This window comes from Dreissena polymorpha, chromosome 16, assembly GCF_020536995.1.
Source record: "Dreissena polymorpha isolate Duluth1 chromosome 16, UMN_Dpol_1.0, whole genome shotgun sequence".
Classification (NCBI taxonomy): domain Eukaryota; kingdom Metazoa; phylum Mollusca; class Bivalvia; order Myida; family Dreissenidae; genus Dreissena; species Dreissena polymorpha.
In genome coordinates this window covers 11166127-11180858 of record NC_068370.1, presented here as the reverse complement: position 1 = coordinate 11180858, position 14732 = coordinate 11166127, and the positions used below count along the sequence as shown (strand labels likewise).

General features: G+C 44.4%; 1 long non-coding RNA gene across 2 annotated transcripts; it reads right to left on the bottom strand.

Moving 5' to 3' along the window:
- Positions 1–7360: 7360 nt before the first annotated feature.
- Positions 7361–12390, bottom strand: LOC127862973 (uncharacterized). Of its 2 annotated transcripts, none has more exons than XR_008040881.1 (3): positions 12294–12390; positions 9311–9493; positions 7361–7816 (listed from the first exon to the last, which is right to left on the bottom strand). It is a non-coding gene; the product is annotated as an uncharacterized LOC127862973 (long non-coding RNA). The 2 variants fall into 2 exon arrangements; XR_008040880.1 differs by lacking the exon at positions 12294–12390 and adding an exon at positions 11361–11566.
- Positions 12391–14732: the final 2342 nt, after the last annotated feature.

The following is a 14732-nucleotide window of genomic DNA, read 5'->3' as shown; positions in this document are numbered from 1 at the left end:
TATGATGCATGTGTCAACCTTTGTACTTAACTTGCTAAATAGGCTAAATATGCTGAAAAGGGCACTAAATAGGCTAAATAGGATGCATGTTCCAACCTACCGGTATGTACTTAACTTGTTAAATAGGCTAAATAGGCTGAAAAGGATGCCAAATCAGCTAAATAGGCTCAATATGGTGCATGTGTCATCCTTTTTTTGCACTTAACTTGCTAAATAGGCTGTATAGGCTGAAAAAGGTACTAAATAGGCTAAATAGGATGCCTGTGTCAAGCTATGTACTAGTTTTGTTAAAAAGGCTAAATAGGCAGAAAATGGTGCTAAATAGGCTAAACAGGCTAAATAGGATGCATGTTTTAAACCTATGTAATAGACTTGTTAAAGGGCTAAATAGGAAGAAAAGGCTGCTAAATATGCTAAAAAGCCTAAATAGGATGCATGTGTTAACCTGTGACTAAACTTGTTAAATATGCTAAATAGGCAGAAAAGGTTGCTAAATAGGCTAAATAGGATGCATGTGTCATCCTATGTACTGAACTTGTTAAATAGGCTAAAATGGCTGAAAAGGGTGTTAAATAGGCTATGTAGGCTAAATAGGATGCATGGTTCAATCCATGTTCTAAACTTGCTAAATAGGCTAAATAGGCTTGAGAGGGTGTTAAATAGGACAAATAGGCTAATTATGATGCATGTGTCAACCTATTTACTTAACTTGTTAAATAGGCTATATATGCTGAAAAAGGTGCTTAATAAACTAAATAGGCTAAATAGAATGAATGCTTTAACCTATGTACTAAACTTACTAAATAGGCTTAATTGGCTAAATAGGGTGCTAAATAGGCTAAATATGCTAAATAGGATGCATGTGTCAACCTATGTACTTAACTTGTTAAATAGGCTAAAAAGGCTGTAAAGGGTACTAATTGGGCTAAATAGGATGCATGTGTCAACCTATGTACATGTACTAAACTTGTTAACTAGGCTAAATAGGCTGAAAAGGGTCCTAAATAAGGTAAATAGGATGCATGTTTCAACCCATGTACTAAACTTGCTAAATATGCTGAAGAGGGTGCTAAATAGGCTAAATAGGATTCATGTGTCAACCTATGTACTTAACTTGTTAAATAGGCTAAATAGGCTGAACAGGGTGCTAAATAGGCTAAATAGGCTTAATATGATGTATGTTATAACATATGTACTAACCTTGCTAAATAGGCTAAATAGGGTGCATGTATCAACGCATGTACTTAACTTGTTAATTAGTCCAAATTGGCTGAAAAGGGTGTTAAATAGGCTAAAAAGGCTAAATAGGATGAAAGTTTTAACCTATGAACTAAACTTGATAAATAGGCTAAATAGGCTGACTTCACACACGTTTCAGCCCGATAGGCAGTCGACGGCTGGTCAGCGTGCACTAGGTCTCATCCGGGGGATAACTCTTGTTCGTCCGAAAGGGGCCCTTAAAGGGGCATGCCCACTCACAGGCAAAATGTCGCGTAATACGCTAAATAGGCTGCACCTGACTCCGATCCTAATTAAAAGTCCCGGCCGAAAGTAGTTTAGCCCGATAGGCAGTCGACGGCTGATCAGCGTGCACTAGGTCGCTTCCGGGGGATAACTCTTGTTCGTCCGAAAGGGGCCCTTAAAGGGGCATGCCCACTCACACGCAAAATGTCGCGTAATACGCTAAATAGGCTGCACCTGACTCCGATCCTAATGAAAAGTCCAGGCCTAAACTAGTTCAGCCCGATATGCAGTCGACGGCTGGTCAGCGTGCACTAGGTCGCTTCCGGGGGATAACTCTTGTTCGTCCGAAAGAGGCCCTTAAAGGGGCATGCCCACTCACAGGCAAAATGTCGCGTAATACGCTAAATAGGCTGCACCTGACTCCGATCCTAATTAAAAGTCCCGACCGAAACTAGTTCAGCCCGATAGGCAGTCGAGGGCTGGTCAGCGTGCACTAGGTCGCTTCCGGGGGATAACTCTTGTTCGTCCGAAAGGGACCCTTAAAGGGGCATGCCCACTCACAGTCAAAATGTCGCGTAATACGCTAAATAGGCTGCACCTGACTCCGATCCTAATTTAAGTTCCGGCCGAAACTAGTTCAGCCAGATAGGCAGTCGAGGGCTGGTCAGCGTGCACAAGGTCTCATCCGGGGGATAACTCTTGTTCGTCCGAAAGGAGCCCTTAAAGGGGGATGCCCACTCACAGGCAAAATGTCGCGTAATACGCTAAATAGGCTGCACCTGGCTCCGATCCTAATTAAAAGTCCAGGCCGAAACTAGTTCAGCCCGATAGGCAGTCGACGGCTGGTCAGCGTGCACTAGGTCGCTAAGGGGGATAACTCTTGTTCGTCCGAAAGGGGCCCTTAAAGGGGCATGCCTACTCACAGGCAAAATGTCGCGTAATACGCTAAATAGGCTGCACCTGACTCCGATCCTAATTAAAAGCCCCGGTCGAATCTATTTCAGCCCGATATGCAGTCGACGGCTGGTCAGCGTGCACTAGGTCGCTTCCGGGGGATAACTCTTGTTCGTCCGAAAGGAGCCCTTAAAGGGGCATGCCCGTTCACTGGGAAATGACGCATACGAGAAATAGCTAAATAGGCTGCATGCACGGGGCCGACCCTAATTTAAAGTCCCGGCCGAAACTAGTTCAGCCCGATAGGCCGTCGACGGCTGGTCAGCGTGCACTACGTCGCTTCCAGGGGATAAATAGGCTAAATAGGATGTGTATGTCTACGTATGTACTAAACTTGCAAAATAGGCTTAAAAGGCTGTTAAATAGGCTATATAGACTAAATAGGATGTATGTTTTGACCTATGTACTAAAATGTTTAAATAGGCTAAAAAGGCTGAAGAGGCTGTTAAATAGGCTAAATAGGCTAAATAGGATGTATATTTCAACCGATGTACTAAATAGGCTAAATAGAATGTATATTTCAACCGATGTACTAAATAGGCTAAATAGGATGTATATTTCAACCGATGTACTAAATAGGCTAAATAGGCTAAATGGGCTAAATAGGCTAACTTCACACACGTCAATTTTAGCAAGTTTATAAAATGTGTTACAACATGCATTTTAAACACATGTAATCTATTTCGCAGCATATTTTGCAAGTTTAAAAATTATGGAAAAATACAGCCAATTTAGCCTTTATAGCAGCCTATAACAGATAATTAAGCATAATTAACACGTTACATAAATTGAATTAAAATACAGCCTATTTAGTCTATTTAACAAGTTTATTAAACAAATCCTATTTAGCTTTCTAAACCTTTTATCAGCCTATGTATCAATTATATAAAATACGATACAATATATAGCATATTTGGCACATCAATCCTTTTAAGATGCTTAAAAATGTTATTAAGCACATTTATTATGTAATAAACACGATTAACCAAGAGTCGTTTTAGCCTTTTGAGAAAGTTTAATTTATAGGTTAAAACATACATCCCATTAAGCATATTTAGCAAGTTTATAAAATATGATAAAATATAAAGGTTATGCAATACATCTAGCCTGTTTATCAGCATATTAAATATAATGACCACATACAGCACTAAATACTAGGTATTAAATACTGCATATTAGGTATTTTGTTAATTAATTTGAAATGTACATCTTATTTTGCACATTTTACATTTTCAGCAGATACATAAGCAAGTTAAAATATTTTAAAATATACAGCTTTTTTATTTAGCTTATTTGAGATAGTATTCATCTTTAAATCTAACATCAGACCGTGTATTTATGGCTAGACAAAGACGTACTCAAAGCTGTACTTGTAAAGACGGATTGTAGGACAAACGGCAACCGGGCGATTGGAACCCAGTGTTTTTTGCATACCCGGACAGTGGGCACCCTGTAAATGTGTCGACCTGGACAATAGGCACCCGATTAAATTGTAAACCCGGACAAACGGCACCCGATTTAATACTAAGAAGCAGTTAATGTTGTTTTTCACCAATAAAGACACTTGACTTAATATGGCTTTGTAGGGAAAGAAAATCCCGTCAACACCTTATCGTACTGATTAGTCTAATCCGCTAAATGGTTGTAAAAAAAAAGATCGCTAATGTTTAATATAAATAATACCTGACGGACAATGCGATAGAAAAGTACTATCTTCATGTATTGTGGTGTTTTCAAATTATATATTGTATACATATATTGGGTCAATCACATTTTTTACTAAACCAATTAGCGGTTTAGACTAATTAGTTAAACAAGGTGCTGACGGGCTAAATCGATTGTCTTTAATCGGGTGCCGTTTGTTCGGGTTTACAATTAAATCGGGAGCCGATTGTCCGGGTCGATATATTAACAGAGTGCCGACTGTCCGAGTATGCAAGACAAACCTGGGTGACGATTGTCCGGTTGCCATTTCTGGAAATCGTAAAAACGTTTATTCGGTCTTAAATATTACGAATGTTCGGTTTCATATTGCTTCAGAGACACATATTTTATTAATCTATTATGTATAAGTTTATTTATTTTTTTTGTTTAAACAATCTTTTTTTAAGGTTTATTAATGTTAGAAATGTGTTGCGCGTGTCAAAAATGCACGTGTATTGGAATACACGCTGAAAACGCGTGATAGCGCCAGACACGGAGCGTGTATTGACCTCTCATCTAAAGTCCGTGCGCCAGATAACAGAGTGCGGCGGATGACCTCCCGGAATTTTCTCTCGATGTAACCATTCTATTTTGTTAATACAATGTAGATAGATTTTCGGACACATCTGGAGCGGCAGCGGGAGCGTGTTGTGTAATGTTTATTGATATTAAGGATAAGAACAAAGGCAGGGCGGCATAAAGAGCAGCGGGATGCATCCTACTTGGGAACCGTCGCTACGTCCTGATATTCATTGCTAGTTGGAGCACTGAAACGACAATAAGATATTACGTTATAAAGAAATTTACACGTTAATACTTAAAAATGCAAAATACTTTAAAATAATCGAAATTATAATTACGTTCACAAACTTAAAGATCGATTAAAATAATATATTTAAATAATAAAACTGAATTTCTTGATAATAAAAGTGAACACAATTCTGCATTGATTTTATCTGAGTAAAATTGGCATTTATAAATAGAATAATTATACAAGTAGTTTTATCCTTAATGAAATTATAACATTCACTTATGTAAGAAAGGTTTTAAGTAAAATTTGGCGACCCATTTATTCATGATCGGAATGATACATATCCATGTCTGATGTTTTGACAGGGCGGACAGTCGCTCCTACATTATTTTGCCAACCCGGACAATCGCTCCTACATCATTTTGTCAACCCGGACAATCGCTCCTACATTATTTTGACTCCACGGCAAAACATATTATTCGCCGATCAATGGCTAACACCTATAATTAACCAACAATTAAAATTGCCAACCTGTTAACCTATGTCTTTATTTTCGCTTTCGCTTTAAGACATATCTTCGGCGAATTAGTAACACTGAAAAAAATATGATTTTAATTATAATTTTAATGTGATTATTTTCCTAAGGAATTAACGATTATTTATCATCTACATAGCTATGTTATACTTATCTTTGTAAATAATCTTATTGAATGTATTGAGTTGTTTCATTTATGATCTCATGTGTGTGTATATACTCGATTGTACTTCCTTGCTTGTATTATATGTTTTGCTCTTCATGAATGGAGGAAAATAAAAGTCTATCCATCAAAGTAAGCCGATTCTACATGAGCCGATCAATTTGATTTTAATTAATTAATTTACTTATTAACAAACTATGTTACAGCTTGTCGATTCTGTAAATATAAGGTAGTTATAAGGGCACTTCGGACAATGGTTCCTACATTATTTCTATCAGGGACATTCGTTCCTACAATACATTTATTGGAATAAGTGCCATTTTGCGAATGGAATAAACATAAAAACCGCATTTAATCAATAATTGCTATATCAACAATGGTAGTATCAATCGATAATGACCACTTTCACACCTTTGATGTGCGAACCGTGCATAAAGATTACAGACTGGCGTCACATTAATGGGGCCTTTTCACAGATTTTGGCATGGTTTGAAGTTTGTCATTAAATGTTTTATATTGATAAATGTAAAAATTAAATTTAAAAAGCTTAAGTAAAAAATCAAAAATAAAATTTAAGAAAGGAAAAAAAGCAGCCCGCAGCAGGACTCGAAGTAAAAAACGCATTAGCCAACTAAGCTATCCTGCCAAGGATACATAAGATGCGTATTTTATACCTTGTATCTTCGTAGTTTCACAAATTTAAACGACAAAAACAGAACTCTCCAAATTATTCAATCGCTTCGCGTTGCAACGCTTTATAATTTTTAGGTTTTTAAATCGTCAAAAGATGCATATAATGGCTATATTAGACCATGGCAAATGTTCAGTACTGTTTCTTCACAAATATCATAATTAATCCGAAAATTTGCGAATCTGGAACAACTTTTCTCAATTTTGTCAATTTACCGCACCGTTCAAAGATCCCTTTAAAGTGAAATAAGGTTAGTAAACAATTGGCTAGTTCATTTTTTTTACATTTGACCCATTGATTGATACGACACTGCACGATTTCTTAATCAGCATTTCTATGATTATTAAAATAGTGTGTTAAAGTGATACTGAACGATTTTTGTATGTGTTGAATTGTAATATATTGATAAAATGTTACATGTATATGTTACAATAACACAAAATAGACAAGAAAAAATATACATTGAAGACGAAATTCATAAAATGCAACATGCTGGCGAATTTGAATGTACAGACATTTTCGATTTCAGAATTAAATATCTGGCTTACAGTATTTGGCATTTTTCGACACAAGTTGGCAATTGTAATTGTCGGTTAATCATAGGTGTTAGCCTTTGCATGCACGGGGCCGATCCTAATTAAAAGTCCCGGCCGAAACTAGTTCAGCCCGATGGGCAGTCGACGGCTGGTCAGCGTGCACTAGGTCTCTTCCGGGGGATAACTCTTGTTCGTCCGAAAGGGGCCCTTAAAGGGGCATACCCGCTCACGTGGAAATGACGCATTCGAGATGAAGGCTAAAAAGGCTGCATGCACGGGGCCGATCCTAATTAAAAGTCCCGGTCGAAACTAGTTCAGCCCGATGGGCAGTCGACGGCTGGTCAGCGTGCACTAGGTCTCTTCCGGGGGATAACTCTTGTTCGTCCGAAAGGGGCCCTTAAAGGGGCATACCCGCTCACTGGGAAATGACGCATACGAGATGAAGGCTAAATAGGCTGCATGCACGGGGCCGATCCTAATTAAAAGTCCCGGCCGAAACTAGTTCAGCCCAATGGGCAGTCGACGGCTGGTCAGCGTGCACTAGGTCTCTTTCGGGGGATAACTCTTGTTCGTCCGAAAGGGGCCCTTAAAGGGGCATACCCGCTCACAGGCAAAAATGTCGCGTAATAGGCTAAATATGTTGCACCTGGCTCCGATCCTAATTAAAAGTCCCGGCCGAAACTAGGTCAGCCCGACAGGCAGTCGACGGCTGGTCAGCGTGCACTAGGTCTCTTCCGGGGGATAACTCTTGTTCGTCCGAAAGGGGCCCTTAAAGGGGCATACCCGCTCACTGGGAAATGACGCATACGAGATGAAGGCTAAATAGGCTGCATGCACGGGGCCGATCCTAATTAAAAGTCCCGGCCGAAACTAGTTCAGCCCGATGGGCAGTCGACGGCTGGTCAGCGTGCACTAGGTCTCTTCCGGGGGATAACTCTTGTTCGTCCGAAAGGGGCCCTTAAAGGGGCATACCCGCTCACAGGCAAAAATGTCGCGTAATAGGCTAAATAGGTTGCACCTGGCTCCGATCCTAATTAAAAAACCCGGCCGAAACTAGGTCAGCCCGACAGGCAGTCGACGGCTGGTCAGCGTGCACTAGGTCTCTTCCGGGGGATAACTCTTGTTCGTCCGAAAGGGGCCCTTAAAGGGGCATACCCGCTCACTGGGAAATGACGCATACGAGATGAAGGCTAAATAGGCTGCATGCACGGGGCCGATCCTAATTAAAAGTCCCGGCCGAAACTAGTTCAGCCCGATGGGCAGTCGACGGCTGGTCAGCGTGCACTAGGTCTCTTCCGGGGGATAACTCTTGTTCGTCCGAAAGGGGCCCTTAAAGGGGCATACCCGCTCACTGGGAAATCACGCATACGAGATGAAGGCTAAATAGGCTGCATGCACGGGGCCGATCCTAATTAAAAGTCCCGGCCGAAACTAGTTCAGCCCGATGGGCAGTCGACGGCTGGTCAGCGTGCACTAGGTCTCTTCCGGGGATAACTCTTGTTCGTCCGAAAGGGACCCTTAAAGGGGCATACCCGCTCACAGGCAAAAATGTCGCGTAATAGGCTAAATAGGTTGCACCTGGCTCCGATCCTAATTAAAAGTCCCGGCCGAAACTAGGTCAGCCCGACAGGCAGTCGACGGCTGGTCAGCGTGCACTAGGTCTCTTCCGGGGGATAACTCTTGTTCGTCCGAAAGGGGCCCTTAAAGGGGCATACCCGCTCACTGGGAAATGACGCATACGAGATGAAGGCTAAATAGGCTGCATGCACGGGGCCGATCCTAATTAAAAGTCCCTGCCGAAACTAGTTCAGCCCGATGGGCAGTCGACGGCTGGTAAGGGTGCACTAGGTCTCTTCCGGGGGATAACTCTTGTTCGTCCGAAAGGGGCCCTAAAAGGGGCATACCCGCTCACTGACAAAAAATGTCGCGTAATAGGCTAAATAGGTTGCACCTGGCTCCGATCCTAATTAAAAGTCCCGGCCGAAACTAGGTCAGCCCGACAGGCAGTCGACGGCTGGTCAGCGTGCACTAGGTCTCTTCCGGGGGATAACTCTTGTTCGTCCGAAAGGGGCCCTTAAAGGGGCATACCCGCTCACTGGGAAATGACGCATACGAGATGAAGGCTAAATAGGCTGCATGCACGGGGCCGATCCTAATTAAAAGTCCCGGCCGAAACTAGTTCAGCCCGATGGGCAGTCGACGGCTGGTCAGCGTGCACTAGGTCTCTTCCGGGAGATAACTCTTGTTCGTCCGAAAGGGGCCCTTAAAGGGGCATACCCGCTCACTGGGAAATGACGCATACGAGATGAATGCTAAATAGGCTGCATGCACGGGGCCGATCCTAATTAAAAGTCCCGGCCGAAACTAGTTCAGCCCGATGGGCAGTCGACGGCTGGTTAGCGTGCACTAGGTCTTTTCCGGGGGATAACTCTTGTTCGTCCGAAAGGGGCCCTTAAAGGGGCATACCCGCTCACTGGCAAAAATGTCGCGTAATAGGCTAAATAGGTTGCACCTGGCTCCGATCCTAATTAAAAGTCCCGGCCGAAACTAGGTCAGCCCGACAGGCAGTCGACGGCTGGTCAGCGTGCACTAGGTCTCTTCCGGGGGATAACTCTTGTTCGTCCGAAAGGGGCCCTTAAAGGGGCATACCCGCTCACAGGCAAAAATGTCGCGTAATAGGCTAAATAGGTTGCACCTGGCTCCGATCCTAATTAAAAGTCCCGGCCGAAACTAGTTCAGCCCGATGGGCAGTCGACGGCTGGTCAGCGTGCACTAGGTCTCTTCCGGGAGATAACTCTTGTTCGTCCGAAAGGGGCCCTTAAAGGGGCATACCCGCTCACTGGGAAATGACGCATACGAGATGAAGGCTAAATAGGCTGCATGCACGGGGCCGATCCTAATTAAAAGTCCCGGCCGAAACTAGTTCAGCCCGACAGGCAGTCAACGGCTGGTCAGCGTGCACTAGGTCTCTTCCTTGAGATAACTGTTGTTCGTCCGAAAGGGGCCCTTAAAGGGGCATACCCGCTCACAGGCAAAAATGTCGCGTAATAGGCTAAATAGGTTGCACCTGGCTCCGATCCTAATTAAAAGTCCCGGCCGAAACTAGGTCAGCCCGACAGGCAGTCGACGGCTGGTCAGCGTGCACTAGGTCTCTTCCGGGGGATAACTCTTGTTCGTCCGAAAGGGGCCCTTAAAGGGGCATACCCGCTCACTGGGAAATGACGCATACGAGATGAAGGCTAAATAGGCTGCATGCACGGGGCCGATCCTAATTAAAAGTCCCGGCCGAAACTAGTTCAGCCCGATGGGCAGTCGACGGCTGGTCAGCGTGCACTAGGTCTCTTCCGGGGGATAACTCTTGTTCGTCCGAAAGGGGCCCTTAAAGGGGCATACCCGCTCACTGGGAAATGACGCATACGAGATGAAGGCTAAATAGGCTGCATGCACGGGGCCGATCCTAATTAAAAGTCCCGGCCGAAACTAGGTCAGCCCGATGGGCAGTCGACGGCTGGTCAGCGTGCACTAGGTCTCTTCCGGAGGATAACTCTTGTTCGTCCGAAAGGGGCCCTTAAAGGGGCATACCCGCTCACTGGCAAAAATGTCGCGTAATAGGCTAAATAGGTTGCACCTGTCTCCGATCCTAATTAAAAGTCCCGACCGAAACTAGGTCAGCCCGACAGGCAGTCGACGGCTGGTCAGCGTGCACTAGGTCTCTTCCGGGGGATAACTCTTGTTCGTCCGAAAGGGGCTCTTAAAGGGGCATACCCGCTCACTGGGAAATGACGCATACGAGATGAAGGCTAAATAGGCTGCATGCACGGGGCCGATCCTAATTAAAAGTCCCGGCCGAAACTAGTTCAGCCCGATGGGCAGTCGACGGCTGGTCAGCGTGCACTAGGTCTCTTCCGGGGGATAACTCTTGTTCGTCCGAAAGGGGCCCTTAAAGGGGCATAACCCGCTCACTGGGAAATGACGCATACGAGATGAAGGCTAAATAGGCTGCATGCACGGGGCCGATCCTAATTAAAAGTCCCGGCCGAAACTAGTTCAGCCCGATGGGCAGTCGACGGCTGGTCAGCGTGCACTAGGTCTCTTCTGGGGGATAACTCTTGTTCGTCCGGAAGGGGCCCTTAAATGGGCATACCCGCTCACTGGCAAAAATGTCGCGTAATAGGCTAAATAGGTTGCACCTGGCTCCGATCCTAATTAAAAGTCCCGGCCGAAACTAGGTCAGCCCGACAGGCAGTCGACGGCTGGTCAGCGTGCTCTAGGTCTCTTCCGGGGGATAACTCTTGTTCGTCCGAAAGGGGCCCTTAAAGGGGCATACCCGCTCACTGGGAAATGACGCATACGAGATGAAGGCTAAATAGGCTGCATGCACGGGGCCGATCCTAATTTAAAGTCCCGGCCGAAACTAGTTCAGCCCGATGGGCAGTCGACGGCTGGTCAGCGTGCACTAGGTCTCTTCCGGGGGATAACTCTTGTTCGTCCGAAATGGGCCCTTAAAAGGGCATACCCGCTCACTGGCAAAAATGTCGCGTAATAGGCTAAATAGGTTGCACCTGGCTCCGATCCTAATTAAAAGTCCCGGCCGAAACTAGGTCAGCCCGACAGGCAGTCGACGGCTGGTCAGCGTGCACTAGGTCTCTTCCGGGGGATAACTCTTGTTCGTCCGAAAGGGGCCCTTAAAGGGGCATACCCGCTCACTGGGAAATGACGCATACGAGATGAAGGCTAAATAGGCTGCATGCACGGGGCCGATCCTAATTAAAAGTCCCGGCCGAAACTAGTTCAGCCTGATGGGCAGTCGACGGCTGGTCAGCGTGCACTAGGTCTCTTCCGGGGGATAACTCTTGTTCGTCCGAAAGGGGTCCTTAAAGGGGCATACCCGCTCACTGGGAAATGACGCATACGAGATGAAGGCTAAATAGGCTGCATGCACGGGGCCGATCCTAATTAAAAGTTCCGGCCGAAACTAGTTCAGCCCGATGGGCAGTCGACGGCTGGTCAGCGTGCACTAGGTCTCTTCCGGGGGATAACTCTTGTTCGTCCGAAAGGGGCCCTTAAAGGGGCATACCCGCTCACAGGCACAAATGTCGCGTAATAGGCTAAATAGGTTGCACCTCGCTCCGATCCTAATTAAAAGTCCCGGCCGAAACTAGGTCAGCCCGACAGGCAGTCGACGGCTGGTCAGCGTGCACTAGGTCTCTTCCGGGGGATAACTCTTGTTCGTCCGAAAGGGGCCCTTAAAGGGGCATACCCGCTCACTGGGAAATGACGCACACGAGATGAAGGCTAAATAGGCTGCATGCACGGGGCCGATCCTAATTAAAAGTCCCGGCCGAAACTAGTTCAGCCCGATGGGCAGTCGACGGCTGGTCAGCGTGCACTAGGTCTCTTCCGGGGGATAACTCTTGTTCGTCCGAAAGCGGCCCTTAAAGGGGCATACCCGCTCACTGGCAAAAATGTCGCGTAATAGGCTAAATAGGTTGCACCTGGCTCCGATCCTAATTAAAAGTCCCGGCCGAAACTAGGTCAGCCCGACAGGCAGTCGACGGCTGGTCAGCGTGCACTAGGTCTCTTCCGGGGGATAACTCTTGTTCGTCCGAAAGAGGCCCTTAAAGGGGCATACCCGCTCACTGGGAAATGACGCATACGAGATGAAGGCTAAATAGGCTGCATGCACGGGGCCGATCCTAATTAAAAGTCCCGGCCGAAACTAGTTCAGCCCGATGGGCAGTCGACGGCTGGTCAGCGTGCACTAGGTCTCTTCCGGGGGATAACTCTTGTTCGTCCGAAAGGGGCCCTTAAAGGGGCATACCCGCTCACTGGGAAATGACGCATACGAGATGAAGGCTAAATGGGCTGCATGCACGGGGCCGATCCTAATTAAAAGTCCCGGCCGAAACTAGTTCAGCCCGATGGGCGGTCGACGGCTGGTCAGCGTGCACTAGGTCTCTTCCGGGGGATAACTCTTGTTCGTCCGAAAGGGGCCCTTAAAGGGGCATACCCGCTCACAGGCAAAAATGTCGCGTAATAGGCTAAATAGGTTGCACCTGGCTCCGATCCTAATTAAAAGTCCCGGCCGAAACTAGGTCAGCCCGACAGGCAGTCGACGGCTGGTCAGCGTGCACTAGGTCTCTTCCGGGGGATAACTCTTGTTTGTCCGAAAGGGGCCCTTAAAGGGGCATACCCGCTCACTGGGAAATGACGCATACGAGATGAAGGCTAAATAGGCTGCATGCACGGGGCCGATCCTAATTAAAAGTCCCGGCCGAAACTAGTTCAGCCCGATGGGCAGTCGACGGCTGGTCAGCGTGCACTAGGTCTCTTCTGGGGGATAACTCTTGTTCGTACGAAAGGGCCCTTAAAGGGGCATACCCGCTCACTGGGAAATGACGCATACGAGATGAAGGCTAAATAGGCTGCATGCACGGGGCCGATCCTAATTAAAAGTCCCGGCCGAAACTAGTTCAGCCCGATGGGCAGTCGACGGCTGGTCAGCGTGCACTAGGTCATTCGTTCGTTCGTTCTTTCATTCAGTTATTCATTCATTGATTCATATATTCATTCATTCAGTCATTAATTCATGCATTCATTCATTCATTCATTTATTCGTTGATTTATTTATTTATTAATTTATTTAATTATTATTTATTTATTTATTTATTTATTCATTCAGTCATTCGTCCGTCCATACGTTCGTTCGTTTGCTCGTGCGCTCGTTCGTTCGTGCGTTCCTTCGTTCGTTTAATCGCTCGTTCGTTTGTTCGTTCGTTCCTTTGTTCGTTCTTTCATATATGTATTTATTAATTTATTTATAAATTCATTCATTCAGTCCTCCGTCCGTCCATTTGTTCGTTCGTTCGTGTAATTGTGCGTTCGTTCGTTCGTTCATTCATTCATTCATTCATTCATTCATGCATTAATTAATTACTTCATTCATTCATCCGTCCGTCCGTTTGTTCGTTCGTTCGTTCATTTGTTTATTTTTTGTATCCATGCATTTAGTCCTCCGTTTGTTTGTTCGTTCGTTCGTGTATTCGTGCGTTCGTGCGTTTGTTTATTGGTTGGTTCGTTCGTTCCTTTATCAATTTATTTTGTGTTGAACTTGTAACCTTTTTTTAATTGATAAAATGTATTTATTTTCTTTTTGAATATCCGTGTTTAAAAACTACAAAATAAAATACTAGTATAAGAATTAAAAAAACGTTCTAAATTGAAATACCGTCAATTACTAAAAATATATATTTAATTTAAACGTGCTAAAACCATCCCGGTTATTCATTAAGCTGCTTAATACGTATTAAATTGATACAATTAGTTGCCATTTGTATTTCTATGTTCATGTGTATACATTCAACACTTTTTGTTATGAAAAAGTCTTTCGGGAAATATCATTTGTGAAGTTCCATGGGAGCTTTTCGTAGTAAAATACAAGTTTAAACTCTCAAAGCTGGGAACATATTTCAATGCACATTATGAAATAATTTATAATTTATGCGCAAATTTGGTTTCAATAGCAGCACATCCTATATGTGAAATAAAAATTCGCTAGCGAAATATCTAATGGGAAAGAGACACAATTATATTGTGTTCCTTTATAAAATACGATTTTTAGTCTTACCTAATCTGTCAACCTTTTAAGTAACATATGTTATGCGAATAAATTGTTGTATTATTTACTTAAGTGTATTGTCGTCCTCAGTTAACTCGCGGTGTTGTTTTTTCTTTCACAAAATCACTTCTTCGACTTTGATGCCATCTATACTCTTCAATTAAAAAATTTACAGCGCTATTTTCAGACTATTAACACGTATTTTATTTCAAAATTGGAATCCATATTATTTTGCCTATGCTTTCTAAACAAGCATGTTACCACAAAAAACAGCGGAAGTCTACACTGTGTATTAGCAACCTGCTTTGGGTATCTC